The sequence below is a fragment of the Rosa chinensis genome, chromosome 5 (genome assembly GCF_002994745.2).
Source record: "Rosa chinensis cultivar Old Blush chromosome 5, RchiOBHm-V2, whole genome shotgun sequence".
In the NCBI taxonomy this organism is placed as follows: domain Eukaryota; kingdom Viridiplantae; phylum Streptophyta; class Magnoliopsida; order Rosales; family Rosaceae; genus Rosa; species Rosa chinensis.
Window position 1 is genome coordinate 34,869,763 of NC_037092.1, and position 16,894 is coordinate 34,886,656.

The 16,894-nt window shown below is 37.8% G+C and overlaps 1 long non-coding RNA gene across 2 annotated transcripts; it reads right to left on the reverse strand.

Moving 5' to 3' along the window:
- Window positions 1–5,826: 5,826 nt before the first annotated feature.
- LOC112167369 lies at window positions 5,827–8,485 on the reverse strand. 2 transcript variants are annotated; one of them, XR_005800589.1, is made up of 9 exons: window positions 8,190–8,485; window positions 7,863–8,086; window positions 7,612–7,727; window positions 7,383–7,502; window positions 7,083–7,136; window positions 6,769–6,809; window positions 6,588–6,641; window positions 6,290–6,344; window positions 5,827–5,986 (listed from the first exon to the last, which is right to left on the reverse strand). It is a non-coding gene; the product is annotated as an uncharacterized LOC112167369 (long non-coding RNA). The 2 variants fall into 2 exon arrangements; XR_005800588.1 differs by lacking the exon at window positions 6,290–6,344 and having other exon boundaries at window positions 5,831–5,986; window positions 8,190–8,483.
- Between the last annotated feature and the right edge of the window lie 8,409 nt (window positions 8,486–16,894).

Genomic DNA, 16,894 nt, shown 5'->3' on the forward strand with positions numbered 1-16,894 from the left:
ATGGGAAATATCCCTTATTTGAATTGTGTGATTTTAATGTAATCTCCTGAACTAAACTATATGCAGGAGTTGCTATGATTTGAATTGTATAATTTTAGGTGATCTCCTTAACTAATTTTCTAAGCAGGGATTACTAATTTTTACCTTGTGTGATTGTAAGTTTGGTTGTGTTTGTATGGAGTTAAATGTTGTTGCTTTAATTTACCTCATGAGTTTAGAAATTATAAGCATGCATTGTTTGAGTCATTTTATTTGAGTTTACTCATACGAGCTTAAAAAGCTTACCGGGTTTTTTGTTGTAACCCGGTGCACTATTCCATGGTGTAGAATTCTTCCTACATGTCAAGGTAATTAGGGTTGAGTCCGCAGCTTGTTGTTGCAGCAGTATTAGGTTTAGAACCTATTTTGTTTATTTTATTTGCTGCTATTTGTAGTATGCTCCTAGTGAGCATTTACATTTACTTTGATGCTTCTGAGTTTATGTAAACATGTGGTGATGTAATATGTGACTCTAGAGAAGGAGTCGATATTAACATTTATGAGCTCAGTTGTTTTGTTGCTTAAATTAAATTGAAAAAGTTTCTCTGTTTTTCTGGGCATTTGATTGAGTTATCGCGTTTTGGATTCAAATTTCTTTATTCCAAATTCGGGAGTGACAGTATTCATCCAGCATTCTGATCAGAGAGGATTATGCGATTGGTGTGTAGCTTTGTTGCTTAAATTAAATTGAAAAAGTTTCTATGTTTTCTGGACATTTGATTGAGTTATCGCGTTTTGGATTCGAATTTCTTTATTCAAAATTTGGGAGTGACAGTATTCATCCAGCGTTCCGATCGGAGAGGATTATGCGATTGGTGTGTAGCACGACGGTAACTCCAAGAATTGGAATAGGCCATCTTTTCGACGGGGTGTGATGCTTATCTGGGTTGAGATATAGTTCACCCAACCTTTGCTCTTCAAGCGGATGTTTTGGGTAGAGGATCAAGTTGAGTTGCAGGTCATTTTTTTATATGAAAAAAATAATCGGATGGTGTGCTTTGGGTGGGTTGGTAACTCATATTGGGTCGCCCTATTCTAGATCACCATTGGAGGCAGAGAATGAAGCTGGTCTGGGTATAGACTGTGTAGTGGCGCCGCAATCGTCTGTGTTGGTGGCGTTGCTAGCTGACATAGTGGGAGCTAAGGTTCCAATTGGGAAGAAGGGAAAAAAATTAGGGTTTGCCCAATTAGAACCTTAGCTCCCACTATGTGAAGAAAGATTAGAAGAAGAAGGGAAAAAAATTAACCTGTGAAGAGACTTGATGTTGTTGGAAATGTTGGTGGTTCTAACTTCTAACCGAACGGGGAAGGAATTTGTACTTGCTTGATTAGTTTGTAGTGGGTTTTAAGCCTATCTTGGGTAAAGATAGCTTTTATAAGCTTTTGTAAGATGGTTTCAGTTTTCATTTGTACCACAATTACATGCTGGCAAGTGAGGCTAGATGTCAATTTTTTTTCTTAGAGAGCGAGGTTGTTCTTGCTTAAACGCAAGCATCGCTTAACTTTAATGAGTGGCATTTCCTTAACTAGGGTTGTCGGATATCTTATCGTAAGTACATGTAAATTCTAGCTGTTATGGCTATTGGTTCTAATTAGGCCTGTCAATGGGTCGTGTCGGGTCGTGTCAAGGGATTTGTCGTGTCGCAAGATACAAACCCAAACCCAACCCATTTAATAATCGTGTCAAAATTTTTAACTCAAACCCAACCTATTTATTAAACGGGTTACCCGTTTCCGACCCGCTTAACCCATTTAATAAATAGGTCATGTCGTGTTAGACAAAATGATCATTCAAGGGTTAACAATGTGATCCATTTAACTAAAAAAATGCACAAATTGATTAAATTCACTAAAAACTCCACAGGACGAAGAATATAAATAATTATATATAATTCAAAAATAATTAAATCTAATTATTATAAGGCAAAATATTTCAAATTGTCTAATCCTATGATCAAATCCTCCCAACATCCAAAATTTCAAGAAGAAGTATAGCATAATCAGGTCAAACGGGTTCACTTCGTGTTGGTGGGTTGACCCGTGGCCAACCCATTTATTAAATGGGTCATAGAACCCACGGCTGACCTGCTTTTTAATCGTGCGGGTTCAACCAGTTTTATTTCGTGCGGGTTTCGAGTCGTGTTATCAGGTCGTGTCAGATTTGACAGTCTTAGTTCTAATGTTATCAATTTCAATTCAAAATAAATTTATCTTCTGAACTGATTCCCAAAAATGAATCATCCTCATTGTTATACAGACTCAAATATGAGTATTCTACTATTTTTATATGACTAATTTCATTTTACCTTCTTGACCTTTACACCTTAAATCAGTTGTGCCCCTACACTTCTAATTTCATCACATGTACCCATGTGCTCTCCAATTTAATCAATTTTGTCCAATTATTTTTTTTTGCATCAATTATTTTGTAAATTCAAAATGTGGCTCACTGGCTCTATTAGAATCCCTTGTTAGATGACGATTCACTAGTGTGGAATACAAAATTATAGCGTAAATGACATGATTTTCAAAATATATTACACAATAGTTAGCAAAAAAGCTAAGGATTGGATCGGATTTATAATTTTGTACAGGGGCACCCACGATAAAATTAAAAGTGTAATGGCACAAGTGATTTAGGGTATAAAGGTTAGGGAGGTAAAATGAAATTTGCCCATTTTATATTTAAGTTTTTTTTAATTGAATAAATACATAGCATGTTTTATCATATTAAAAAGAAGGGTTATTATCACAAATGGTACCTGAACTATACCTCAATCTTATCGATGGTACCTGAACTTCAATTTTGATCACAACCAGTACCCGAACTTTTTGATTTCATTTTAAATGGTATCTATAGTCACCTCGGGTCACTATTCTGACTAAAAATGGCATGGGAGGCAATCATAGTGATGATTTTTGATGATTTCAAGGGTTGCAATCATATATAGTGATGATTTTTTGGTAATAGACTTGCCTTGAACTTGTTTTTTTTTTTTTTTAGATTTGGCTTTTTTGGCTGGAATAGTTACCGAATGTGGCCTTAGGTACCATTTAAAATGAAATCGAAAAGTTCGGGTACTGGCTGTGATCAAAATTGAAGTTCAGGTACCATCGATAAAATAGAAGATAAGTTCAGGTACCATTTGTGATAATAACCCTAAAAAGAAATTTTTTTTTTTTTTTTTTTTTTTTTTTTTTTTGATCAAGGGACCATTACCCTCATAATTTCACTATGAAATGGAAATTGATGTGCCGTTACAATAGCCAAGGCCAACTAAATAAACCATCCTCCAAGTACTGAATTCATATTTCTCAATCCAAAATCAGTACCTTGCAGTTTCAAAGCAAGGTTTTCATAATCCACAAAAGCTTTAAGAAATGAAATATTGGTACAGTCCACCCTTATGCATTATTTCTATCGCAAATCCTCATTCACAACTTCTGGTTGAACACATCTTCAGTGATGAGCCTTTGCTTCAGCCTTCTGATGAGATTTAGCCTTGGCCTTGAGGACCCTAAGCTTAATGCTTCCTAAAAAGAAATTGATAATACTTCCATCGATACACATGTATAGATATCAATTTATACAAGATTTTGATCAAATGGTTTAGTCGCAATTGCACAAGACAAGGGAAAGATGTGAAGACACCTCTACGGTCTAAACTACCATCAAAACATGGCGGACCTCTGCATCTGCTCGACATCCGATCTATCTTGTCGAGATCTCACAAGAGCTTGCTTAACCCCCACATCAAAAAATGTGTAGAAAAGAGGAGGCTTCCCTAAGTTATAAAATGGAAATCCCACTTAGAAATGATCATTGTCCCTCTAAATAAATAAAAAGAATTGAACCCAATTTCTTTCTTCAATGTATAAAATGTAAAAATTAAAAAATTTAATGAACTGAAGGCTAAAGCCAAACCTTTATGGTCGGTACCAATTACTACCAACCAAACGAAATAAAACTTTAACGAAACCACTATACCAGTCTTTAAAGTACAAAAGCAGGAAATTTATACAAAATTATTATTACTTTACAATCCAACTTTATATAAAGGCATGAATTTTTTTAATTTGTATCTTTAGATTAATCATTTAACACAAAATGGTATTAGCTTTATACGGATTAAAAACCTTTAGGGCTTTAGGTTTTATTTGGTTTACAGAAAGGAAAATAATTGCTTTGTCTCTCTCATAGGGTAGGAAATTATATTTCCTATAAACTTTCATTTTTGATGTTTTGTAACATAAGAAAAGTTTTTAATTTGAAGATACCGTAGGTATCACCTTCGCAGCCATCTGCCCATCCACCCCAGAACAGCCTAAGTCAGGTCAACAACCACCCTAAGCCGCAAGAGTAGATTTAGGGAACCTAAATCGAAAACCATCACTGAGAAGCCAGTCCCTAGCCCCACAGTCTTTGAGAGGAAGGTATGACCACCTCGAAAGCCAATGACTAGAGGAGAACCCAAAACAACAATGCAGTGAGGAAGTCGCAAGGCCATCCACCAGTCTGAGAGCAACAAAAAAACGTTGCCTTCATGCTTGACGGCTCCAAAGGAAGATGACGCTAATAGATTTGAGAGAGAGATCTCCTTGCTTGTGATTTCAAAAGGCTAAAGTTAGTGAAACAATCTTGAAAATTGTAGAAGGAGAGTAAAACTCACACTTTACATTTTACAATCCACACTCTATTTTTTTTTTTAAGTTTTGTTTTTTTTGTAAAACATTGAGAGGAAACTTAAATCACATCTATGTAAAACCTCCTGTATGACATACTACGCCTCATTTCAATATGAACATATGGCATTGAAATTAGAATGACAAGTTCTTAAAACCTTGAGCACAACAAATTAGGTAAAGAGATCGAACATTAAAAAAGGTTGAAAGTTTCTTGTATGGAAGTCATGGTGGGGTTGACTTGGCTGTACAATAATCAAGTAAATTGATGTACAATTTTATATTCACTTTATAACAAGTTTAAAAGAAAGGCAAAGAGAAATGTTTAGTACATTTGGGTTGCGGTTGTTGAGTTTTCGCTGAAATTATTCAAGGCGTGCCAGCAGCACATGCAACATGCTTGGCCTCCTTATTGGAGCACAACATACACTACACCAAAAAATGAAACAGACGACGGTTAAAATTCGTTATCTAATTTGGAAGATCACTGTTGTGTATCGGAGCGTTGTGTGATTAAAATTTGCACAACGGTGCTCCACCATTGTATGATGTACAAACACTCAACATCTTTTTGTTAACACCGTTGTGCCTTCTCTCGGCAGATGCTAGGCACAGCTGCCGCACAGCATGGATGTGCCTCCTTCACACAACAGAATTTGTTTCCAAGCTGTTGTTGGAAAGCCTAATCAGACAACATATTCTTTAATTTCACTGTCGTCTGAAATACCATCACACTTCAGTTGTATTGCATGTTTGTTGTGTGAATTGGTTTTGGACAACATAATTCAATTTTTACCGTTATGTGATTGTAAATAAGAAGACATAATTTTTTTTAAAAACCATTGTGTGATATGTAAGAATGCATTGAGTGAATGGCCCAATTTTGTTATTCAGATAACGTTGGATTGCCATTATATAAACTGTTGTACAATCATGTTCATTTCTTGTATTTTGTGCATTATAATGCTCCATTTTACCTAATAAATAGTGATCAATTGGAAAGAAAACATATTGCAAACCATCAAATGAGTAATCCAACTCAATATTAAAAGCAGAAAAGCATTTGAATGCATGCCCATCTACTTGGGACATCAAAAGCTGATACACATTATTCCAAAACATGCCACATGTATAGTTTGTGCAAGAACTTAGTTTGTGCAGCCAACATATTGATACAAACTCGTCTTCGCACCATTCTAGGAACTTGGTTTGTGCAGCCATGGTGTGAAATTTGTAAAGTTGAAGCTGAGTGGTTTGCAATTTCCTGTCCAAATGTCCAACCAATTAAAGACACCTCCGGCCAAAAAAGCCAGTCCAGAACTATATACAAATAAATAAGCTTCAGATAAATTAAATTCCTTTCTATCAATCAGAACACAACCTTCTATATGCCATCCAAAAGTGTGTATCTCCAATTGTTATGCTTATGATTTAAATATTGGAAGTTGCAAGTTAAGTTATCCAAATGGAAGCCATATACATCTCTGAGCTATATATTAGTCATATGCTACACTCTTAATATAACTTGATTAATACAGGTTAATATTTACGAACCAATGTTACTTACAAACATCGAATTGATAGTGTATGAAACAAAAGTGAAATCCAATGTCTTCTCATCCCTAGGCATTTCCAAACATTGAATCAGTATAAGCAACGAAAAGATTGTACATCAATTGAAGTACTCCAGATACTCATATATACACTAAACAGAGGACAAAAAGTAAAAGATAGATCCCAGCAATTCAGAGGAAAAGGATTAAGATCAAAAATTATTTAACTAAAAACTATCACCCAAAATTCAAACTGCTGAATGTAATATAAATGCCCAATAATTAGCAAAAAAAAAAAATTTAAGAACTCACATTTGTGATGCTTTTCAGACATAGAAGACTCAAGTCTGGAAACAACAGAAATCACTGCAATAATGTAAAGCAAATCCCAGTTAGTCCAAATAGAGAAAAATTTGAACTTTGTGTCCAAAACTGAAATAAACATAGCCAAAACCAGAAATAGCTGCTTCAACATCTTTGTTCCACTCCTTACCACGTGAAAAGCTGGGGCATAATGACATTAATACAACCAATCTGCCAAAAGTTAACCACATAACTCATCAAGAAAGACTAAACAGAAATTTAAAGATAATAATTCATCAAGAAAAATGAATAATGAATACGTGTATTATATATATAAAGCCAGAGTGCTAGGTTTCATAGGAAGTGTAAATAGTACTATTGTGTATATATGATTTAATAGAAAGTGGAAAGCTTCCACTACTTTTCATCACCAAAAAATGAACAGCAGCTTACTAATACTGAGAAACCAATTAGTAGTTTATGTCTAAAGAAAAACTAACTTACAATAGCACAGTTAAAATACAGGTCTGGATTGGATTTCATTCTTTCTTCTTATTCCTGAAATTATAAAAAATGAAAACTTATTAATGAGCAAGTATATAGTTCCCCTGACATACAAGGAAAGACCAATAATCATATGATATACTCTTGTTAGCCTCTTTACCTGAATATCTGTTCATATTTCTGAAAAGGGGAATTGATAAAAAAAAAGATGACTACTTTTGAGTTTGCAGATCCTTCAATTTCAAATAATCGGCTAACAACCAATACAAAATTGGAACCATTGATGATTGAGCATCTTACCCTCAGCGTTTCCCATGAAGATGCAACATCTCTACTAACAGAGACATTGGCCCCTCCCCCATTTTCTGCAAAGACATACTTATCCAAAGTTACCGACTTTAGTTGTACCACTGTTCCATCCTAATGTCAATGGCCACAAATGAGTTAGCTAAAACAACAATGAGAACCCAGAAAACAAAAACTCCAACCATTCTGAAAATCAAAAAGAAATTTCTGGAAGGATGCTCACAAGCATATCTCCATTGGGAATGCCATCAAAAAGTGAAGGCTTGATCCAACCTTCCACTACCAACCACCCTCCCAAATATTCTGCTCTCACTTTAGAGTCACCATGTAATCCCACCACTAGGAAAAACAAATAGAACACACACATTAATAGAAAACAAACACTAATTAATTTTCTTGATATTGATACATTTCAAGCTCGAAACTTGTAGGAAGAACCAAAAGAATCCAAGAAATAGAAGCATTGGAGCTCACCTGAGTATACTGGAGAGAAGATGAGCCAAGAGCATAATAGAAATGTGCAAACCCATTTGCTAAGAACAAGTTCCATGAAGGATGCTGGGCTTCATGTCGAACCCATTTGCTAGAAAGCTATAAATCCCAGTAAAGGAGTTTTTATTCAAATCCCCAAAGCCCCACCTGGGAGAATCTTAGTAATTCCAATCAACTGTACATCCCCAGTTACCATGCCATCTCAGCTACAATTCAATTTCAGAATACACAAAACAGTACTAAATCAACTAATTGAACCATTAAAATCTCAATTGAATCAAGAAAGTATGAATGGAAATAGAAAGTTACCGAAGATGCAACTGACGGCCCAAATGTCCTTCGGAGTCGAGTAATCTGTGAATCCAAGCAAAACCTCTGGCACAAAAGACTCATAGAAGAAAGCGAAAGACTGACTGATCCCATCACCAATCTTGAGGCTTTGTTGTTTCTTATCAAGCAGCAGATTCTTAGGTTTAGGTTCCAGTGAGGATGCTGTTATCATGACAGTCGTCGACGCCCTTCAAGAGCTGGAAGAGAAGCTTCTTGACCAAATCGAACGGCAAGGGTTTGACAGAGGCCGTCATCGACCTTAGATTCTAGCTATGGTAGACTAGAATCTCGTGGGAGAGGGCAGGAGGTAAGCTGTTGAGTGACAGATCAGAGCCGGACGGCGGCCCAGTAACGACGACGGGGTGGTTCGAAATTGAAAGGAAACTGGGATTCAGAGAAAATAGGGCTTAGAAGGAAATTTGGGAATGGAGTTAATCTTCAATTGGATTTCTATAAATTGAAACGAAAAGGAAACTAAGGAAAAACGGAAGATGAAGACGTCTGGGTTTGGTGATTTGAGATTTCAAATTGAATCAATTGGGGAAAGGCTGTTTAAGGAGTTGGGACTGAGCCTTTGAGGAATTGAGGAGATGGTTCGAAGAAGCTGACCCAAGGCCAATATTTGGGTTTTTATCCAAGTGGGATAGTTGTATTTATGAATCAGACAACACAAACACAAGTTATGTTATCTGATTATGTAAAAATTAAACATTCCAAAGAGGGAAAGTTCCCGCTCTATAGAATCAAAGTATGTAGTTTGGCGCTAGGTTTAGAAATTACTCATTCACACAATACAAATAAGTAATTTGGTTGTGGAAGCATACAATCACTAAATATATCTCGATCAAAATTTGTAGGTTTTAGGGGGGAATAGGTGCCATTTTGGGGCAAATTTAGACACATCCAAATCTTCCTAATACATCTTCCTTTATCATACAGCGAAAAGTAAAAAACAGTTGTATGATATTTTAAAAGCTACACTCAGCCAACAGATATAACTATTCTGTTGTACTAAGTAGTACAAATTTGAAGCCATATTTGCGTCGAGCTAGGAGGAAAATGTGCCGCTATTTTTTTTTTCATTCACACAACAAACTATTCTTGTAAGTGTTGTGCAATTACCTTTTAGCTAAAAACTTTAAAATTTTAATAGCCTTATACAATGAAAGTTTTTTAAAGGTGTTGTATGATTCAATTTCCCTCATCACACAACAAAAAAAAAAAATTCGTTGTGCAAAAAGTGTTGTCTGTTGAGGTTATTGGTGTAGTGATAGTTTATGTTAGAGTTAATTTCATTTTACTTCTCGAACATTTACATTTTAAATCAGTTGTGGCCCTATACTTTTAATTTCATCACATGTACTCATGTGCTCTCCAATTTAATCAATCATGTCCAATAATTCATTTATTTATCAAGTAATTTGTAAATTGAAAATGTAGCTCTAATGGGCTCTCTTCTTGTATGATGACGTATGCTTTACTAATGCAGCATGTAAAATTATATCGTATGTGACTACAATTTCAAAATACATCACATAATAGTCGCAAAAATACCAACGGTTAGATAAGATTGATTGAAATTAGTAAGTACATGGGCACACATGATGAAATTAAAAGTTGATGGGCACAAATGATTTAGGGTGTAAAGATCATGAAGGTAAAATGAAATTTTCCCTTTCTGTTATATATAGGGCTGCCACTTGGTTTAATGATTACCAAACCGACCGAATACCAACCGATGTTTTAGGTTTGGTAAACTAACTTTTTGGTAACCAAGACCGATAAAACAAAAATGAAAAATTATCAAAAAAGTTGATTTGATTATAGTAAATACCCAATCTACCGATTATTTAAATATTAGATTTATATACTATGATTTTTAATACACATATATGTATATTAAGAAATAAACATAAAAAATTTCATAATAGTATGAACATTACTACATATATAACCACTGCAAGTGGCCTAGTAGTTCTTGTCTAGTTGGGTGTGCTCCCCAACCTAGGTTCGAACCCCAAAGCTATCAAAGTGGCCAGGCACTGTGCTGCAATGCACAGTTGGAGCATTTCACATGCGTCGAATGAGTTTATCTTGGGCCTAAGAAGCATTTGGGTTCCCCTTGACAAAGTCAAAAAAAACATTACTACATATACAACATTAATAGTACATGTATTTTAAGTAACCTAGTCAAAGATGGTTAATAACCTAGTTTATTAAAAAGTGAAAATCGTCCGGACAGTACCTGACATTTTCCCCATTCTAAATTTCAGTACCTCACGTTTAGAAAATATCAGAACGGTACCTGAGGTTCCTATCCCGACCGAAGAATGGTACCTGGAGCCGTTAACTCCGTTACAAAAACTGTTACTTGAAGGATATTTTTGTCTTTTCATGTCTTAATTCATATTTTTTTTATCTAATTCACCTTTGCTCTCTCTCTCTCTCTCTCTCTCTCTCTCTCTCTCTCTCTCTCATTCAAATCTCATCGGTCTCAGCAGAGCCATCGGCTTCACCACCATCTCTTAGATCGGACTCAGCCTTCACCTACTCGAACTCCGACGAAGACCTCTATCTCTCTCTCTCTCTCTCTCTCTCTCTCTCTCTCGAATTCAAATCTCAATTCGGTCTCAATGGAGCCACCGGTATCACTGTCGTCTCTCAGATTGGACCCAACCTTCACCAACCCGAAGAAGGAATTGATAGGATCGAGGACTCCAAGGACTTGTAGCAACAGAGCAAAGCCTTGGATAAGAGCACTCACGGCGTCGAAGATCGCCAGCTTGATTCAACATGATTCCAGAAGGTCATGGCTTCCATCGCTGCCACCTCAGAAGCCGATTTGAAAGCTATGAGAAAGAGGCAGGAAAAATTGACTACTGTGAAGATCAATCCACGCGATGTTTAGATAATTGCCATCAATATGTTTCTGGGTTTGAATTGGAACAGTGAGCAAGAAGTGAGTTTTAAGGAAATTGTGAGAAAGATTGAGGGCTGTCTGTTTCATGTTTCATGAGCAATTTTGTTTCCCTAATTTTCCTTTCCAATTTATGCATTACAGTTTCCGCATGTCGTGTAATTATGTTGGTGCAAACAGGATTGCAGTTTCCTTAATTGTGAGAAAGAGTTGAGCCCTCAATTAGATTGTAGGTCATGTTCTGAGAGTTCAAAACCTGAGCTTGGAAGCAGAACCCAACAACAAAGATGACTACCCAGAAATCTTGAACACACATATTTGCACAAACAAACCCAAAAGCCTTCAACTTTGAACATAAATCAAGAATGTACAATCAAGTAGCTGCACTAATTTCTTTGCCAAGAACTGTGATTTCTGATCTCTGGGAGGTGGAAAAGATGATTGAAATGAAGAAAAAAGAAGGAACAAGAACGAAGTAGGAGGTGATGGTCAAATTTCTTCTTTTGCATTCCCGAGCTTCTGTGAGTAAATGAAGAAGAGGAAGTACGTAGTCTACGAAGGTACAACACCGAATGGGGGCGCCGGAGGCAGAGCAAGTCTGGCATTCTCCAAAAAAAGTAAATTTTTTTTTTATATGAAGAAAATTAAGGAAAACAAAAAACCTTAAATTAAGGAAAATTATAAAGTCTTTCTAAGAATTCAATGTTTTCGTTAATTTTGATCAGGTGATCATCTTGCATTCCTCTAAAAAATTCATCTTGCATTCCTCTAAAAAATAAAAATAAAATTAAAAAATTCTTTTGCTTTTTAAATTTAATTATATGAAGAAGAAGAACTAAGGAAAAAAAAGAAAAGAGAGGGTAAATTGGTCATTTTATGGTCAAAATATGTCAGCTGTCATTTTTTGTAACGGAGCTAACGGCTCCGGGTACCATTCTTCAGTCGGGATAGGAACCTCAAGTACCGTTATGATATTTTCTGAACGTGAGGTACTGAAGTTTAGAACGAGGAAAAAGTCAAGTACTGTACGGACGATTTTCCCTATTAAAAATGGCTAAAACTTGATGCCATATATACAAAAGAAAGCTATAATTGAAAAACCTAGTTTTATTCATTCTAATTTATATTATAAAAAATTAGTTCTAAAGTTTGTAATTCTGAAAACTGAAATACTGGATTTGGTAGATATAATTAAAAACTAAAAATTTTAGTTGGTAATTGATAACTCAGTTTTGAAACCGAAAGTTTTGATTTTGAAGTTGGTAATATCTATAACCGATTCGAACCGACTGAGTAACAGCCCTAGTTATATATGAAAATGAAGCCATGGACTAGCTCAGAGGTAGAGAAGCGCCGGTTGTGAGGTGGGCCTTTCATGGTGCCCATCCTCGATCTCCGAATTTTTACTTGTTCAAGTGGTACACCTGAATTCCCGACACTCTTTCATTATTTAAATAAAATTTCGGCGGAGAACTGAACGCGCCTCACGAGCGAAGAAAAAGGAGAGAAAGAGAGAGAGAGAGAGAGAGAGAGAGAGAGAGAGAGAGAGAGAGAGAGCGCGTCTTCGAGTGCAACCTCTCCCAGCCGAACGCTGCCGGCTCCCTGCGGCTGCGTTCCGGTCTGGGAGAGGAAGTTTTCCCGGGCTAGCAGCATGGATCTCTGGCGGAGGCTTGGTTCACGGATGGTGGAAGGTGGTTTGACGCTGGACGGGGCAGATCGGGTGAGATCTCCTCTTCTTGGGTCATGGGTGAGATCTGACAAGGAACAGCAAAGGGGTGATTTCCGGCGGTAGTTCTTGGCGTCAAGGATGGTTTAGGGTGTACGGCAATGGCTGGGGCTTCGATCCCAGGGCAGGGACGAGCTTGGAGATGGTTTGCCCCTTTCTGGGCTTCAATCTCGGACATCGACCAGGTTTGGGGATGGCCGGCTTTGTGGTGCGGCGATGCGGTGGCGTAGGAATGCGTTGCTGCAACGTGGTGATGCAAGGCGGCGGTGTGGTGACGATGGAGAGCGCTGGCAGCAAGTTTGGAGGAGGGCGGCGATGGTTCCTTGCGAGAAGTGGAGGTTGGGCCGGGCCGCTGTGTTTGGTCAGTTTTTTATTAAGGTTTTAGTTTCAGGTTTTTGGTTAGGTCAAATAAAACGTCCCTACTCAATTGAGCTTGGGTTTGGAGGTTTTGGTCATGTTGTGGAGCCATCTCTATGGTGTTACTCCTGGAAACAATATGTTAGAATTTCGATGCTGTTTGGTTATCAACGGAAAAGTGGATTTCCCTTGCACGTGGTCTAGCGGTTTATGGACACGATGTGGAAGAGGGTGGAGTGGTTCGTCTAGCTGTTGGTGACGAGGTCGTATCGTGACACTCGGGATTGGTTATCTTTGTTTGTAGCCTGGGGTGATAGGCGTAAAAATTGGTTAGGGGTTGAACCTTTTCGGTTCATGAATGCTACTATTAGTGACGGACCCATAACTATGGATCTTGGTAGGAATATGTGTCGTGGTGTTGATACCACAACAGGTTATTCGAATGCTTTGTAATTCTTTTAGTTATTAATGGATTCTATTTCTTCTCAACAAAAAAAAAAGTGGTACACCTGGATCTTACGCCTAATTTGAGTGACTCAAATGATTTTAAAAGCTACTCACAAATAAGTTGGGCGAGTTCCTTTCTCTTGTTTAGTCTTTAGAAGAGTTGTCGACCATCATCGGCAAGTTACATAGATTTTTTTAATTTCTACCGAGTCTGTATGAAGACCTGGTATCTCTTCCCATCTGTTAGCTAGCATAATCTTCCCTACGCCGCCTATCCCATAATAAAAATAAGAGAAAAACTGTTGTCACTATCCAAACCGTCACCAAGTTAACAAACTTTAATTCTGCTATAAAATATTACCTTGCGATGCAAATACAAAAAGACACATACATTCCTTTACCTCTTCCTCCTCCACGAATCTCGTCACATATATCAATTGTTACGAGGCGGTGCGGTGAGTAATTCTGACGTACATGCATCATCTACCCTCATAAGTTCTGGTGCGTGCATTAACTTCACTTTGATCAGCTCATGCCTGAAATGTTGGCGAAAAGATGAAATCTTTGTAAGAAAGCAGCTAAAGAGACGAGTGTTATTAGTATGCAAGGCTAGACAGGCATATATAGAAAGGGACATGGAGCTAATTGGTGTCTTCCCTAATGAATATGGTGTTAGAAACCTGTAATCTAACTCTTCTCACAACACAATATGGAGCTCAAAAGCTTCTACATTATTGAATGAAAACAATCGGCTATAAATAAGCCTAGCAATACAGGAATCATAATAGATAACAACCACATTTGCATGACCTAAAATGTGGGGCATTAGTTGAGGAATAATTCAAACCTAATCTAAACCCTAAAGACTAGGGCTTTATTAAAAGACTACATAGAACAATATAATGAATGTGAATAAGTCAAAGTGACTTAATCACCAAGCAACAAATTCTCCCTTAAACTGAACTGTCATTTGCAGTCAGTTTACACACGCCAAGCAGCTCTCTTATCTTCACGAACATATCCAGTTTCAAGGGCTTTGTCATAATGTCTGCAACTTGATCCTTCGAACCACAATGCACCAATTCAACCACTCCATCTTTTGACAAGTCACGAAGAAAATGAAATCTGATATCGATGTGCTTACTCTTACCATGCATAACTGGGTTCTTCGATAACTTAATGGCTGAGCTGTTATCACAGAAAATGGTGGTGCACTTACTTGTTTTGTGATTAAGCTTTTCAAGAATTCTCTGCATCCAAATACTTTGACATGAACAGGAGGCTGCTGCAATGAACTCAGCCTCAGTGGTGGAGAGTGTGACAACTGGTTGTTTTTTCGAAGACCAAGCCACTGCCCCGGAACTTAGTAGAAACACATAGCCTGAGGTGCTCTTTCAATCCTCAATATCCCCGGCGTAATCACTGTCAGAGAAAGCCAACAAACTCTCATCCCCACCTTTCTTATATAGGATCCCTAGCTCCATAGTGCCTTTTAAGTACCTCATGACTCTCTTCACAGCTTGATGATGCAATTCAGTAGGCCTCTCCATAAAACGACTAATTAAGCTTACCACATACATTAGGTCTGGCCTGGTGGCTGTCAAATACATGAGGTTGCCCACCATTTGTTTATAAACTGTGGCATCAACACAAGAGCCTCCTTCATCCTTCACAAGCTTGGAACCTGGTACAATTGGATTCTTCACAGGATTACAGCATTCCATGACAAACTTCTCTAGCACTTCCTTGGTGTACTTCCTTTGATTAATGAAAATCCCCTCAGAGCTTTGAACAACCTCCACACCTAGGAAATACCTCATTTTCCCGAGATCAGACATATCAAAGTGTTGCTTCATAGACTCTTTGAATTTTCCAAACATAGCCTCATCATTCCCTGTGAAGATAAGATCATCCACGTACAAGCTTACCACGAGAAGCTTCCCACCTTCTTCACTCTTAATAAACAATGTGTACTCACTAGGACAACGTTCAAAACCTTCAGCTACAAAATAAGACTCTATTTTGCTGTACCAAGCTCTGGGAGCTTGTTTGAGTCTGTATAGGGCCTTTTTTAGTTTGTACACTTTGTCTTCTTCTCCTTGCTTCTCATAACCCAATGGTTGATCAACATACACTGCCTCATTGAGTTCACCGTGCAGAAACGTACTCTTCACATCAAGTTGGTACACACGCCATCCTTTGTGTGCTGCAAGAGCTAGAACCATCCGAATGGTATCCCAACGAGCTACAGGGGCAAACACCTCATTATAATCAATTCCATGCTGCTGTGTGAAACCCCTGGCTACAAGTCGAGCTTTAAACTTGTCAACCTCCCCTTTCTCATTCAACTTGGTCTTGTATAGCCACTTCACTCCTATTCTTCTTGCTCCTTCTGGTAATGAGCATAGCTCCCAGGTGCCATTTCTCTCGATAGCTTCAATTTCACAGTCCATAGCCTCTCTCCATTTCAAACTATTGACAGCTTCCTCAAAGAATACAGGATCCCTTGATTCGGTGAACATCACAAGGTTTTCTTCCTCTTCGGACAAGCCCTTACCGCTCACATAATCTTCCATCCATGGAGGAGTTCTTCTTGTCCTCCCTTGAACTGGACTAGGTGGTGAGTCCAGTTCACTTGATGAAGCTCCTGAACCATTGCCTCCTTCTTCGACCACATTTCCTTCTTCAATATTCTGCTCTCCTTCATCATTTTCATTATCTTGCTCTCTTTCCTCCATCTCCTCTTCATCTCCCCATGTAAGTTCAGCACTATTTACTCCTTTATTTTCTGCATCCCACTGCCAGCTCTCATCCTCCTCAAACACTACATCTCTACTTATTACTATTTTCTTCAACACAGGATCATACAATCTGTAGGCCTTCGACTCCTCACTTATGCCTAAGAAGACACATTTGTAACTCTTATCATCAAGCTTTTGCCTCTTGTTGTCAGGAATATGCACATGCCCTACACACCCAAATACCCTGAAGTGAGCCACTGAAGGCTTGGATCCACACCATGCTTCTTCAGGAGTCATGTTCTCTAATGCAACAGTAGGACATCTATTGAGAATGTGGACTGCCCAATTCACTGCCTCTGGCCAGAACTCCCTAGGAACCAGCTTCTCTGATAAGATGCATCTAACCATGTTCATAATGGTTCGGTTTCTTCTCTCTGCCACCCCATTTTGTTGTGGGGTGTAGGATGCAGTGAGTTGTCTACCAATCCCATTAGAA